This window comes from Papio anubis, chromosome 11 (genome assembly GCF_008728515.1).
Source record: "Papio anubis isolate 15944 chromosome 11, Panubis1.0, whole genome shotgun sequence".
Lineage (NCBI taxonomy): Eukaryota > Metazoa > Chordata > Mammalia > Primates > Cercopithecidae > Papio > Papio anubis.
Genome location: NC_044986.1, coordinates 83,127,074 through 83,143,261, shown reverse-complemented (window position 1 = coordinate 83,143,261; position 16,188 = coordinate 83,127,074). Strand labels below are relative to the sequence as shown.

General features: G+C 41.0%; 1 protein-coding gene across 5 annotated transcripts in view; it reads right to left on the bottom strand.

Annotated features, from left to right (window-relative positions):
- BMPR1A (bone morphogenetic protein receptor type 1A) overlaps positions 1 to 16,188 on the bottom strand; it is a 169,004-nt gene that overhangs the window by 110,860 nt on the left and 41,956 nt on the right. The window lies entirely within an intron of this gene.

Genomic DNA, 16,188 nt, shown 5'->3' with positions numbered 1-16,188 from the left:
ATCAAGTAACTTATAAGGGAAAAAAACTACATTAACAACAAACTTTCCAAAAGTAACATATTATACCAAAAAATAAAATACTCAAGGAAGGAAAATGAAAGCCAAGAATTTTATGGCCAGTAGAACTAACTTTCAAGTACAAACATTCACATATTATCAAAATACAAAAACTCAGGGAATATTGTTCCCATAAGCCTTTCTAGAGATATCCACTAGAAAATGAGTTTAAGAGAACCAATGTAGGTAAAGGGATACTGACATAGGAATAGAGGTGAGCACTAAATAGTTACCTGTCGACTACACAGGGACAAAGACGAACAGACTACAAGGGCGCATAATGGGTGTGCGCTCTAATGTCAACATGACCTGGTGATACATGGAAGACAACTGCACAGGGAATGGGGGGAAATGGAGAGCACATGCAAAGAATGGTTTTAACTGGTTTCAACCCGTGGTGAATATATTAGTATTGTTGTTTTGTAACTGTCAGAGACATATGTGACAAAATAAATGAGTAATTATCAAATATTCTACCACACCTATGTCCTTGAAAACCAGGATTCCGAGGGTAGTACCTCCCAGCACTATCCACTGAAAAGAATTAGAAACGAAGACTAACTTGTAGCAATGAGCATTAGAACACCCCAAAAGTCCTGGTGGTGGTTTTGAAATACCATTTCCCACTGAAAAAAACTCAAGGCTTCTTGGAGATATTCCAGGTGTGAGGCAGAAATTGTAAAAGATATTCCTGGAATGTTTCATTTTATAAGGTAGTGAGGAGACTAATCACAGACCATGAGTCACTTTAGAAGGACTCAGGAACCTACCAGAAGAGGCTCCCTTTGGTCAAAAACGAACAATTTGAGCTTTAACAGGTATAAGAATTACAATGGACTGAACCCCAACAAATGAGTTTGTAACAATTCAAAAAACAAAAAGGAAAGAAAATCACCTTCAGAGAAGATAGGGAACCAATTCATTATTTTTAAAATCGTTACAATTCCAACTATATGATGTTTCTGGAAACAGCAAAACTATGAAGATAGTAAAAAGATCAATGCCAGGGGTTGAGAGGAAGGAGAGATAAATAGGCAGAAAGCACAGAGGATTTACAGGGCAGTGAAACTATTCTGTATGATAGCATAATGGTGAATAGACATCACTCTGCATTTAATATATAACCCATATAATGTACAACACCAGGAGTGAACCCTAATGAAACCTACAGACTTTGGGTAATAAGGACATGTCAACATAGGTTCATCAATAGGAAAAAACCTGCCACTCTAGTGGCGGATGTTGACAGTGGAGCAGGCTATGTATGTGTGGATCGGGGAGATATGGGAACTCTTCGTACTTCTTCAATTTTGCTGTGAACCTGAAACTGTTCTAAGAAACAGTCTACTTTTAAAAACTGCTAAAAGTTTTACTGCTAAGTAAAAGGACAGAATAAGCATGTATCTTGTCTTTCCTATTCCCTGGAAAACTAAAAAGGAATACAGCTCTGTAGGAACATGCTGGTAATCCCATTTCTAGGTACTTAGCTGGTGAAATATAACCTATGTGCAAGCAAGAAATATATACATGAATGTATAGAGCAGCTCTATTCATCATCGCTAAAAACTGGACATAACACAAAAGTCCTTTTAAAAGTGAACAAATAAAAAACTGGCACATCCACCAACGGAATGATAATCAACCACAGAGAGGGACAACACTCTTGATACATGCAACAACCTGGATGACCCTCAAAAGGCATAATGCTAAATAATACAGTCTCAAGAGGGTACTTCAAAAAGACAAAACTAGAGTGAAAGAAAACAGGTTGGTGGTTTCCAGAGTTAGGCGTGAAGTAAGGTGTGACTGCAAAGGGACAGCAGGAGGGAGATTTTCCAGTGGCTGAACTGCCCTGTATAATGACTATTGTAGTTTGTTGTATCTATAGATGTGTTAAAATTCATAGAATTGTATATCCCCAAAAGCTCTATTTTTAGGGTTTTTTATTTCTTTTTTGCACTGGAGAGCAGTGGCATGCTCAGAGCTTACCATAACCTCAAATTCCTGGGCTCAAACAATCCTCTCATCTCAGCCTCCCGAACAGTGAGGACTACAGGTTGACACCACCATGCCTGGCTAATTTTTCTCATTTTTTGTAGAGATGATGTCTTACTATGTTGACCATGGTGGTCTTCAACTCCTGGGCTCAAGCGATCCTCCTGTCCCTGCTTATATTAATTTTTAAAATAAAATTTAAACAAAGTATGTCAGCTAACAAATGATAACAGAATTAGACTATCATACATTTGCAAACCCCAATGAAGACTTAATCAGCATTCAGCATCAAAGCTACTACAATAATACAACAGAGACACAACCACACATTGTATGTCTCCTAATATAACAACATACTGACTGCCTACAAGATAGACAAAAGCCCTTGAACAGAATCTGATTACATCTCTTGATGCACCTGCCAATTTGTAGGAAATAGAGAGAAGCTGAACTGTACAATGGGAACATAATTAGAAAAATCCAGAGCATCCAAAAATCCACACTATCACAGGAAACTCTACAGGTCAAACGGGAAAATTCTTCAACAGATAAACGTGAGGGAGGAAGGGGAGAATCCATCAATTACAATAGACTTAAAAGACATATTAAGACAAAAAAAAATACAAGCAACAAAGGAAAAAACAAATATAAACTGAACATCATAAAAATTAAAAATTGTTGTGCTTCTGGCCGCGAGTGGTGGCTCACGCCTGTAATCCCAGCACTTTGGGAGGCCGAGGCGGGTGGATCACTTGAGTTCAGGAGTTCCAGACCAGCCTCAGGAACATGGCAAAACCCTGCTTCTACTAAAAATACAAAAATTAGCAGGGTGTGGTGGCGTGCACTTGTAATCCCACTTACTTGGGAGGCTGAGGCAGAAGAATCACTTGAACCCGGGAGCCAGAGGTTGCCGTGAGCCAAGATGGCACCACGGCACTCCAGCCTATGCGACAGAGCAAGACTCTGGCTAAATAAATAAATAAATAAACGGGCCGGATGCGGTGGTGGCTCACCGGCAAGGCGGGTGGATCACCTGAGATCAGGAGTTCCAAGACCAGCCTGGCCAACATGTTGAAAACCCATCTCTACTAAAAATACACACACACACACACACACACACACACACACACAAATGTTGTGCTTCAAAGGGCACCATCAAGAAAGTGAAAAGACAACTCATGGAATGGGAATGGTAGAAAATTTTTGTAAATCATGTAACTGATAAGGACTTGTATCTGGAATATATAAAGAACCATTAAAATTCAACAGTAAAAAGACAACCCAATTAAAAATGAGCAAACAATTGCCGGGCGTGGTGGCTCACGCCTATAATCCCAGCACTCTGGGAGGCCGAGGCAGGCGGATCACAAGGTAAGAAGATTAAGACCACCCTGGCTAACACAGTGAAACCCCGTCTCTACTAAAAATACAAAAATTTAGCCAGGCGTGGCAGCATGCACCTGTAGTCTCAGCTACTTGGGAGTCTGAGGCAGGAGGATGGCATGAACCCGGGAGGCGGAGCTTGCAGTGAGTGGAGATCACGCCACTGCACTCTAGCCTGGGCGACACAGTGAGACTCCGTCTCAAAAAAAAAACAAATGAGCAAAGAGTCTCACTTATCCAAAGAACGTATGCAAATGAGCAATAAGCAAATGGAAATATGCTGAACAATATCAGTAATCAAGGAAACACAAATAAAAAACACAACAAAATACTTTAGACCCACTTGAGTGGCAATAAAAAAATAACAACAAATGTTGCCAAGGATGCAGAGAAACTGGAACTTTTAAAACCTGCTGGCACAGCTGTAAATGGTGCAGCCATTTTGGAAAAGAAAACCAGTTCTTCAAACGGTTAAGCACAGAGTTGATTCTGTAATTCTTCTCCTATATACCTAAGAGAAACAAAAACATATTTCCACACAAAAACTTGTACAAATATGTTCATAGCAGCATTATCTGGAACAATAGCCAAACGGTGAAAATAACCCAAATGTCTATCAACCAATGAATGAATAAATTACTCTATACAATAAAATAATATTCAGCAGCTGGGCGTGTTGGTTCACTCCTGTAATCCCAGCACTTTGGGAGGCTGAGGCGGGTGGATCACCTTAAGTCAGTAGTTCAAGACCAGCCTGGCCAACATGGTGAAACCCTGTCCCTACTAAAAATAAATAAATAAATAAATAAATAAATAAATAAATAAATAGGACGTGGGGGTGGGCACCTGTAATCCCACCTACTTGGGAGGCTGAGGCACAAGAATCATTTGAACCCGGGAGGCGGAGGTTGCAGGAGGCTGCAGTGAGCTGAGATCATGCCACTGCACTCCAGCCGGAGGGAGAGAGTGAGACTCTGTCTCAAAAATAACAATAATAGTAATATTCAGCAACTAAAAGAAACGAAGTACTGATACATGCTACATGGATAAGCCTTGAAAAAATGTGCTAAATGAAATATGCCAGGCACAAATATGAAATTCCACCTACATGAGGTACCTAGAACAGGCAAATTCATATTAGACAGAAAGTACTACAGTGGTTACCAGGGGCAGGAAGGAAGGAATACCACAGAGTTATTGTTTAATGGATAAAGAGTTTCCGTTTGGGGGTGGGTGTCCTGGCTCACACCTGCAATTCCAATACTTAGGGAGGCTGAGGGGAGAGGCTCGTTTGAGGCCAGGAGTTGAGACCTAGATGACAAAACAAGACCCTGTCTCTTAAAAAAAAAAAAAAGCAGCCAGGTGTGGTGGCTCAATCCTGTAATCCCAGGACTTTGGGAGGCTGAGGCAGGAGGATCACTTGAGCCCAGGAATTCAAGACCAGACTGGGCAAAATGGCAAAACCCCATCTCTGCAAAATAAAAATACAAAAATTAGCCAGGTGTGACGGCACACACCTGTAGTCCCAGCTACTTAAGAATCACTTGAGCCTGGGAAGTGGAAGTTGCACTGAGCTATTATCATGCCACTGCACTCCAGCCTGGGAGACAGAGTGAGACGCTGTCTCAAAAAAAAAAAAGGCGGGGGGAGGGTCCTGTTTGGGATGATGAAAAAGTTCTGAAAATACATAGTAGTGATAATTGCATGACACTGTAAATATACTTAATGCAACTAGAATTATATGCTTTAAAATGGTAAATTTTATGTTATGCATATTTTACAATTTTAATAAAACAGCAGGGGGAAAAAGTCAGGAGACTATTTTTTTTGCCTTCCCTGTCACTGAAATGAGATTTTTCACAATGAATGAATGACTCATAATAAGAGAAGATCAAAACAGACAGGTGAGCACAGGACTCAATATGAGTTCAATTTCTGTTGTTCCAAGACAGGATTAAAATTTACAATTCAAATATTGAGAAACATTCAGGGAAGATAACCAGATCCCTAAGGAAACCTGTATCAGAGAAACGAAAGACTATAGAAGATGGGCATATAATGTTCTGATTTGGATAGAGAGGGCAAGATGGGAATTCTGGAAACTGAAAACCAGACAAAGTTGACCATAAACTGAGGCAAAATTTCAATGGTGATTGTAAAGGAATAATTTTTGTACATTTAAGGGAAGTGATAATATCAAAACTGTAGCACTTTACAGTTTAAAATCAATTTTCACCCACATTCTAACTGAATTTCACAGCAACCTCATAAGTAATATTATTCTTCCATTTTGTGGGAGATAGGGTTCAGACAGGACAAGGGTTTGTCAATTGAGTGGAGAACTAGGATTCAAACTCAGGCCACTGCTTCAAATCTCTAAACTCCTTCAGTGAATTGATGTTACATGAAATAAGTTGAATGGACCAAAGCTCACAGTTCCACCTTTGGAAACTAGAAAACGAAGAGCAAATTAAATCCAAAGTAAGTGGAATAAAAGAAACAAAATATAGTAGTATCAATGATACTGACTGATACTGAAAATAGGAAATCAATAAGAAAAAACTAAAAGCTGGTTCTTTCAAAAGATCATAAAATTGATAAGCCTTTAGCTAAGCTAACTAATAAAAAAAAGATGACACAGGCTGGTGGCTCACACCTGTAATCCCAGCACTTTGGGAGGCTGAGGTGGGCGGATCACGAGGTCAGGAGATCGGGACCATCCTGGCTAATATGGTGAAACCCAGTCTCTACTAAAAATACAAAAAAATTAGCCGGGCATGGTGGTGGGCGCCTGTAGTCCCAGCTACTCAGGAAGCTGAGGCAGGAGAATGGCATGAACCCGGGAGGCAGAGCTTGCGGTAAGCCAAGATCATGCCACTGCACTCCAGCCTGGGAGACAGTGAGATCCCGTCTCAAAAAAAAAAAAAAAGACACAAATAGCTAACATCGGAAATGAAAAAAAAGATCACTACAAAGCCCCTTTAAAGGTACATTAAAAGGATAATAAAGGAATACTATGAACAAACCTATGATCACAAATTTGATAATTTAGATGACATGGACCAATTCATTAAAAGACACAATATGCCAAAACTTACACAAGAAGATACAGATAATCCAAACAGGCCTATATCTATTAAAGATATTGGATCAGTAAGCAGTAACCTTCCAAAACAGAAAGCAACAGGCTCAAATGAGTTCTGCCAAGGTGGATGGATTGCCTGAGGTTAAGAATTCAAGACCAGCCTGACCAACATAGTGAAACCCCATCTCTACTAAAAATACAAAAATTAGCCAGGCGTGGTGGTGTGCGCCTGTAAACCCAGCTTCTAGGGAGGCTAAGGCAGGAAAACTGCTTGAACCCGGAGGCAGAGGTTGCAGTGAGCCAAGATTGTGCCACTGCACTCCAGCCTGGGCAACAGAGTGTGACTCCATCTCAAAAGGAAAAGAACAACTCTAGAACAGTACCTTGATAGAGATTACAGAAGTGTATGCACTGTCAAAACCGATTAAATGGAATACATGAGAATGATAGGGACTGGGCATGGTGGTACACGCCTGTAATCCCAGCACTTTAGGAGACTGAGGTGAGAGGACTGCTTGAGGCCAGAAATTCAAGACCAGCCTAGCCAACATAACAAGACTCTGTCTCTACACAATTTAAAAATCTGCCAGGCATGGTGGCATACATCTGTAACCCCAACTACTCAGGAGGCTGAGGCAGGAGGACCCCTTGAGTCTAGAAGTTCAAGGTTACATTGCGCTATGATCATGTCACTGCACTCTAGCCTGGATGACAGAAACAGAGCCTGTGTCAGATAAACAAGTAAGTCAAAAAAGAACTATGCATTTCACTAAATACACAGATCTATAAATTATACTTCGACTTTTTTAATTAAAAATAAATTGGAAATGAAATTAGAATGAAATGGACTGGGGAAAGGCCAAAAAAATCCTGAGGCATTGGTTTAGAAGTATTACTATAAACTAAAAATGATTTTAAAGATAATATGTTAAAAAATAAGTCTATATTCCTAGATACATTTGTTGAAAGAGGCTAGAACCAATGACACCCCAGTATCAATGAGAACACCTAACACCCAGATCTTGGTTTCTAGATATTGAATCCCACTAAGAGAACCCAGGGTTCCTTAGAGACATGACTGATTCTGGGGATGGGGCAAAGACGGTTCTAAAGAAGTCTGGAACATCACTATGGCATAAAGAAGTGCTCTTGGCCGGGCGCGGTGGCTCAAGCCTGTAATCCCAGCACTTTGGGAGGCCGAGACGGGCGGATCACGAGGTCAGGAGATCGAGACCATCCTGGCTGACACGGTGAAACCCCGTCTCTACTAAAAAAATACAAAAAACTAGCCGGGCGAGGTGGCGGGCGCCTGTAGTCCCAGCTACTCGGGAGGCTGAGGCAGGAGAATGGCGTGAACCCGGGAGGCGGAGCTTGCAGTGAGCTGAGATCCGGCCACTGCACTCCAGCCTGGGCGACAGAGCGAGACTCCGTCTCAAAAAAAAAAAAAGAAGTGCTCTTTATTTTTTTAAAAAAGGAAGAAAAAATGACAGGGCCATATCCAAAGGACAAGAGAGCCAGAATGAAGAGACTCTCACTATCAAAATCTGGGACAACATTAACCTCAGAAAACATAAGGGCTGGTCAGGTACAGTGGCTCATGCCTGTAATCCCAGCACTTTGGGAGGCCGAGGCAGGAAGATCCTTTGAGCCCAGGAGTATCAAGCCTCGGCAACATGGTGAAACCCCCATTTATACTTAAAAAAAAAAAAATCCGTCAGGTTTGGTGATGTGCACCTGTAGTCCCAGTTACTTGGGAGGCTGAGATGGGAGGATCAACTGAGTCTGGGAGGTCAAGGCTGTAGACAGCCGTGATCGCACCACTGCGCTCTAGCCTGGGCAACAGGAGTGAGACCCCTGATGAAAAAAATCCGTAAGGGCTATAACTCATTGAACGAAATGGACTCTATCAGTCCACAGTGATGACAACTAAATAGATAAATCAATTAAATACATAAGGGAGTTAGAAGGGTTCTTATATAATTCAGAATGATAAATGTAGAACTAGTGATGAAAGTGGAAAAATCACCATTCTACAACTATAAATAGTAAAGGCCAATTAAATCTGCAGGGGAGTAGTGACTTTTACGAGGAATAAGAAATCTGTGTGGTGTTGAAGTTTCTCCCCACAGACTGCTTACTAGTTACAAGGGGGAAAACAGTAATTATAGAGAGGAGAAACTGGAAAACACCTTGACCAGGTGATCAAAATTAACATGACCAATGACAGGCAGGACAGACATAGTATGCTTCTGAGTCTGATATCCTGAGAAAGACACATCCGTCATTTATGTAGACTTCTGGCCAGAGATGCATCACCTGAATCTAATAATGAGAAAACACCAAGCCCAAAGCGAAGAATATTCTATAAAATAACTGGCCTGGTGTTCGTCAAAAATGTTGATATCATGAAACACAACAGGTGGCTAAGGAACTGCTTCAGAGAGAAGGAGATTAAAGAGGGAGGACAACTAAATGCAATATGTGACTCCAGACTGAATCCTCCACTGGAGGGGAAAAATGCTAAAAGCAAAAACAAAAACAAACAAACAAGAAAAAAAAAAAAACCTCAGTTAGGCCAACTGACAAAACTGGAATATAGACTGCAGATCAAAGTGCCGCCTCAATGTTAAACTCCCTGAATTTGATAACTGAAGAATGATTACACAGAATATCCATGTCCTTAGAAAATGGAAACTGAGGGCTGGGCACGGTGACTCAAGCCTGTAATCCCAGCACTTTGGGAGGCAAAGGCGGGTGGATCACGAGGTCAGGAGACCAAGACCCTTCTGGCTAACATGGCAAAGCCCCATCTCTACTAAAACTACAAAAAAACTAGCCAGGCATGGTGGCACACGCCTGTAGTCCTCGGGAGGCTGAGGCAGGAGAATCACTTGAACCTGGGAGGCAGAGGTTGCAGTGACCCAAGATCCTGCCACTGCACTCCAGCATGGGCAAGCAAGCGAGACTCTGTCTCAAAAAGAAAATAGAAACTGAAATAGTAAGGGTAAAGGGGCATAATATATATAATTTCACTCTTAAGTGAGTGTGTGAGTGTGTGTACAGGTAGGAGGGAAGAGACAGAAGCAGAGAATTATAATGCAAATATGGGGAAAATGTTAAAAACTAGTGAATGTGGGTATGAAGAGTATGGGCATTCACAAAGGTATTCCTGCATCTTTTCTAAGTATGAAATGATTTCAAAATAATAAAAATAAAAATGAATTAAATTCATATATTAAAATTCTAACCCCCAGTACTTCAGACCATAAATTTGTAAATAGGGTCTTTACAGAGGTAATCGAATTAAAATGAGGTTATCAGGGTGGGGCCTAATCCAATATGACTATAGCATCCTTATAAAAAGGAGACATCTGGATATGACACCACAGACATGTGTGGAGAGACAGGGATAAAACTGCTATCTGAAACCCAAGAACGCCTGAAGTTACCAGGAGTTAGGAAGGAGGCCAGAAGCAGATCATTCCCTGGTACCTTTAGAGGGAGCATGGCTCTGCAGACACTCCTATTTTGGACTCCTTGATTTTGGAAGTTTAGCCTCTAGAATTGGGAGCCAATCTATTTCTGCTATTCTAAACCCAAACAAACAAATAAAATAACTAGAATAGCAAAAACAAAACAAAACAAAAAAAAAACCACCTACAAACATTAAGTTAAAATAAATTCAAAACTTTTCATAGATATGAGACACACTTGATCAAATAAAGGTGTTTAAAAACACAAATACATGGGTTATTCACTGGTGGTCACAAAATAAAGACTGAGGAAATCATCAAACACCAACCTTGCACCAATCTTGCATTTAATACACGAATTAAATTCATATATTAAAGTTCTAATCCCCAGTACCTCAGATCATAAGTTTGTAAATAGGGTCTATACAGAAAATCGTGTGGCTGGGCACAGTCACTCATACCTGTAATCCCAGCACTTTGGGAGGACTATGCAGGTGGATCACCTGAGGTCAGGAGTTCAAGACCAGCCTGGCAAACAATGGTGAAACCCCATCTCTGCTAAAAATATAAAAATCAGCCAGGTGTGGTGGTGGGTGCCTGTAGTCCCAGCTACTGGGGAGACTGAGGCAGGAGAATCACTTGAACCCATGAGGTGGGGTTGCAATGAGCCAGGATCATGCCACTGCACTCCAGCCTGGGTGACAGAGCAAGATTGTCTCAAAAAAAAAAAAAAGAAAACTATGTGATATAAAACCACTAACCAAACCCATACATTACTAAGTCCCAATTGTGAATATATTAAAACTGATTTAGTAAAGTTATTATTATTTAAAGATATTTTAAATTCCCTATGAGAATAAACTGGAAAGTTACTAGAAAAAGAAAGTTAAACATGGTGAATGATTTAATAAAAATTAGTAAGCTGTCTATGTATTAACAAAACTGGTTAGAAAATATAGTGGAAAAATAGTATCATTCACAATAGCACCCAAAAATATAACACATGAGAAAAGCTACAAAACTTTACTGAAAGTCAAAAAAGACTTGGGAAAGATGACCCGCGATTTTATGAATTAGTAAACTATATACTGCAAAGATGGTAATCCTGTCCAAATCAAATCAATCCATCAGTCAATATTAGCAGGCTTTTAAGTAAAATCAGACCAAAAATTTCTAAAGACAATTGGAAAAATAAACAAATATCCTCAACTTTTGAAAAAGTCACAAAAATTTGCTTTACCAAGTATTAAAATGTACCCAAAGCTATACTGATATAAACAGTGTGATTCCACTGTCAAGAGACAGGTCAGAAGAGACCAAAAGTAGATCCAAATATATATGAGAATACAATAAAAGTAACATCTCAAATCAATAAAAGGTGATAAAAGAATCTGCTAACCACTTGGGAAAAAATTAAGTCGGATCCTTACCTCATGCCACAAAACTAATTTCAGATAAATAAAACGTTCAAATATAAAACGTAAAACTAAAAAAGAACTGGGAAACACTACTGTAATGGGGAAAGAAATGTCTAAGTTTAACATCAAAAGTAAAAACCATAAAGAAAAACATAAAGAAAAATGTGGCTGATGTAAAATTGTTATTAAAGATAATAATGGCCAGTCAGGGTGGCTCATGCCTGGAATCCCAACACTGTGGAAGCCAAGGACTGCTTGAAGCCAGGAGTTTGAGATCAGCCTGGGCAATCAAGCAAGATGCTCTTTAAAAAAATAAGTAACACCACATTTAATTTTCTTCTGTTTCATGTGGCAACTTTAGTAAGCTTGTGACATTATTACAATTATGTTGTGCTTTAGAATTGTGACTATGGCAGTAACATCAGTATATTTTATTCTACACATCCTACTTTACTTTAAAGAAAACAATTTTTCACTTTGATTTGACAACTGACTTTTCCTAGAATGGTTAGGAAGTTATGCAGTAAGTCCTTTTTTTTTTGAGACCGGGTCTTGCTCTGTCGCCCAGGCTAAAGTGCAGATCCCTAGATAGGGCCTCAGCCATGTACCACAATGCCTGGCTAATATTATCCTTTTTTGGAGACATGTAGTCTCACTATGTTGTCCACACAGGTCTCCAACTCCTGGGCTCAAGCAAGCCTCCTGCCTCAGCCTCCCAATTAACGCCCCCCTCCCTTTTTTTTTTAACATGTCTGTGATTATCATCTTTGGCTGGAATGAAAGAAATTATCTAAAATTCAGCTGACTTCTGACAAGTTGGTATTGAGTTATTAAAACGCATACAAATTCCTAAACTGATTAAAGCTAATATTCTGGGTTGATGAATGAGAAGTATCTGTAAGGATGTTTTTTTTCTCTCTCCCTCAAGCTTGTACCAGCTGATTTCAGAGCTACTTGAACCTCAACTGGTTAAATGACCTACGTTATAAGCAAATGTCTAAAGGGGAAAAAAACTGCCTATTTGAATGTGACATCCCCCATCAAATTCTTACTTTCCTTTCCCTTTCCTTTATCTCAACAGTCATTCAAGCATTTGTATCTGCAATATAGAGGCAAAAAGTACACCTAATGTAATTCAGATTCTTTAACATGGGTTATTTTTACTTTCCAAGTCCTATTTTTTATCCTTTCATAAATTAGCCCAAAATGTAGGGCATAGTATATAAGGCTGGAATTATGATACTCACGGTACACAGGGCTTAAGGGATTCAGGGTAAGGGCATAAGCCAACAAGACACCACCCTCAGCCCTGATCTGGAGCATCCCTCACCACCATCCGGACTGTGCTGAAAGATGTGGAAGGCTATATGCAGAGTTGTGTCACAGCGGCTAAGAGTTTGGCACAGAAGAGCCAGCTGTGTCAAATGCTACTGAGAGATGGGGCTGGACCATGGAGGCCCTCAACGACGCAGACAAGAATGGCCTGAGGAATGCAAACTGTGGTGGACAGGAAAATAAGAATCAGGCAAGGGCTGGGCACGGTGGCTCACGCCTGTAATCCCCACACTTTGGGAGGCCGAGGCCGGCGGATCACAAGGTCAGGAGAGCGAGACCATCCTGGCTAACACGGTTAAACCCTATCTTTACTAAAAACATACAAAAAATTAGCCGGGTGTGTTGGCAGGCACCTGTAGTCCCAGCTACTCGGGAGTCTGAGGCAGGAGGATGGTGTGAACCCGGGAGGCAGAGCTTGCAGTGAGCCGAGATGCGCCACTGCACTCCAGCCTGGGCGACAGAGAGAGACTCCGTCTCACAAAAAAAAAAAAAAAAAAAGAATCAGGCAGGTTAAACAGTTGAAAAAAGGTGAAGGAGAGGAGGTGTTGCAAGCAGACCATCCCTGAAGCATCTGGCTAAGGAAGCGGGTGGAGGCTGACTTTTTTTTTTTTTTTTTTAGACGGAGTCTCGCTCTTGTCGCCCAGGCTGGAGTGCAGTGGCCAGATCTCAGCTCACTGCAAGCTCCACCTCCCGGGTTTAGGCCATTCTCCTGCCTCAGCCTCCCGAGTAGCTGGGACTACACGCGCCCGCCACCTCGCCCGGCTAGTTTTTTTATTTTTTAGTAGAGACGGGGTTTCACTGTGTTAGCCAGGATGGTCTCAATCTCCTGACCTTGTGATCCGCCTGTCTTGGCCTCCCAAAGTGCTGGGATTACAGGCTTGAGCCACCGCGTCCGGCGGAGGCTGACTTTTCTTAAGGTAATGGTTGGGTTTTCTTACCAAGTCTCTACCAGAGATTGTTTGCTGATAGAATGAACCAAAAAAGGGGGTGATGACTAAAGAGAGGGGAGAAACAGTCAAAATTCACATGGATACCATATACAAACAGAGCTAACTAGGTGATATTAATCTCTAAGCTTCTATCAGGCTGGGCACAGTGGCTCACACCCCTAATCCCAGAACTTTGGGAGGCCAAGGTGGGTGGATGGCTTGAGCCCAGGAGTTCAAGACCAGCCCGAGCAACATGGCAAAACCTCATCTTTACAAAAAAATACAAACTATCAGTCAGGCATGGTGGTGCACGCCACCAACTACTCAGAAGGCTGAGGTGGGAGATCACCTAAGCATGGGGAGGTCAAGGCTCCAGTGAGCCATGATAGCACCACTGCACTCCAGCCTGGGTGATAGAACGAGACCTTGTCTCAAAAAATATACAAAAACAAAAATTAAAGAATTTTTAAAATAAGCTTATGTCAGCCTCACTAGAAATTATTTAGCATTTTGGTATACATTGTTCTGCCCAGATTTTTAACATTCATGCAAACAATACTTCCAGATAAGCTCATATTTGCAATTACTGCCATGCAAAACATACAAATTTTCTTGCCATCTCTAGACACTTAGGAAGTTTCTCATCATACATACGTACATGAAGGTTCTTTTCCTCACAGCAGCATTACTAATTTTATTCTCATTTTAAAATAATCCCTTTCAATGTCTGAATTCCTCTTCTAGTTTTTCATTATGTGTCTTCTCCACATATATTAATTGCTATGAATTATGTCTTAACTTCTAAGATACAGGACTTTTGACAGATATAAATAGAAATGTTCATTATTTTCACAAAGAATTACATGCTTTCCTGTTTCTCTTAAAACACAAATGGCCTGGCCAGGTGTAGTGGCTCATGCCTGTAATGCCAGCACTTTGGGAGGCCAAGGCAGGCGGATACCTCAAGGTCAGGAGTTCAAAACCAACATGGCCAACATGGTGAAACCCTGTCTCTACTAAAAAATACAAAAATTAGCTAGGCGTGGTGGCTGGCGCCTGTAATCCCAGCTACTTGCGAGACTGAGGCAGGAGAATTGCTTGAACCTGGGAGGTGGAGGTTGCAGGTGAGCCGAGATCACATTTGCACAGCCTGGGCAACAAGAGTGAAACTCCGTCTCACAAAAAAAAAAAAAAAAAAAAAGCTGGGCGCGGTGGCTCAAGCCTGTAATCCCAGCACTTTGGGAGGCCGAGACGGGCGGATCACGAGGTCAGGAGATCGAGACCATCCTGGCTAACACGGTGAAACCCCGTCTCTACTAAAAAATACAAAAAACTAGCCGGGCGAGGTGGCGGGCGCCTGTAGTCCCAGCTACTTGGGAGGCTGAGGCAGGAGAATGGCGTGAACCGGGGAGGCGGAGCTTGCAGTGAGCTGAGATCCGGCCACTGCACTCCAGCCCAGGCTACCGAGCAAGACTCCGTCTCAAAAAAAAAAAAAAAAAAAAAAAAAAAAACAAAAAAAAAACCATACAAATGGCCTTATTCTAGGTTTCCCTCTTTTGATAGGGACATGAGAACTGTTACTGCCCCACTGGCTCACTATATGAAAAAGAGTCCAAATGCAGTGAGTGATGGCAACTGAGAGCTGAGGAGATGGCAGGGAGGACAGCCTACTTAGCTCCACTGAGGGCTGCAATTGGGAATACAGGCCCTGTGCTGCTCATCTTACCATTTTTCAAGATGAGTCAGAAATCTGCATTTTCTTTTGAAAACTCTCCCAATTTTTAATAGTTGGCCACTAATTTTTTAAAAATTACATTATAAGCCAAATATACACCTACAGGCCAAATCCAACTGACAGATCACTAGTTTGCAACCTGTATGGTAAAGAATCATGGTTCATCTACTATCCTTTTTCTTGTTTTTAGTTAAATCTTCCCTCCAAGCAGATACGTTGTTTTTCTATAATATACCCACTTAAAGACTCAAAGTAAAGTTAAAAGACTACCAACAACAACTATCATTAAACATCTCTCTTTTTAAAAGTAATTTACTATATTTGCATTTTGATACTGGTTTGGGATGGGAAAGAAAGTCATTTTAAATTTACAACTACTCTTGTAATCCTAGCACTCTGGGAGGCCAAAGTGGGTGGATTGCTTGAGGCCAAGAATTCAAGGCAGCCTGGGCAACCAGGTAAAGCCCCATCTCTACAAAAACACAAAAATTATCTGGGTGTGACGATGTGCACCTGTAGTCCCAGCTACTCAGGAGGATGAGGTGGGAGGATCACCTGAGCCCAAGAGGCAGCGGTTGCAGGATCCAAGATCACACCACTTTACTCCAGCCTGCGCAACAGAGCAAGATCTTGTCTCAAAATAAAAAAAAAAAAAGAAAAGAAAATTTACAATTACTCGTGAAAAAAAGTTGTTATCTTATATCCAGAGAAGTACAACAATTGACATTTGTAGAGCACCTGCAATATGCCCAGCACATTACTAAGCATTTTCACACTC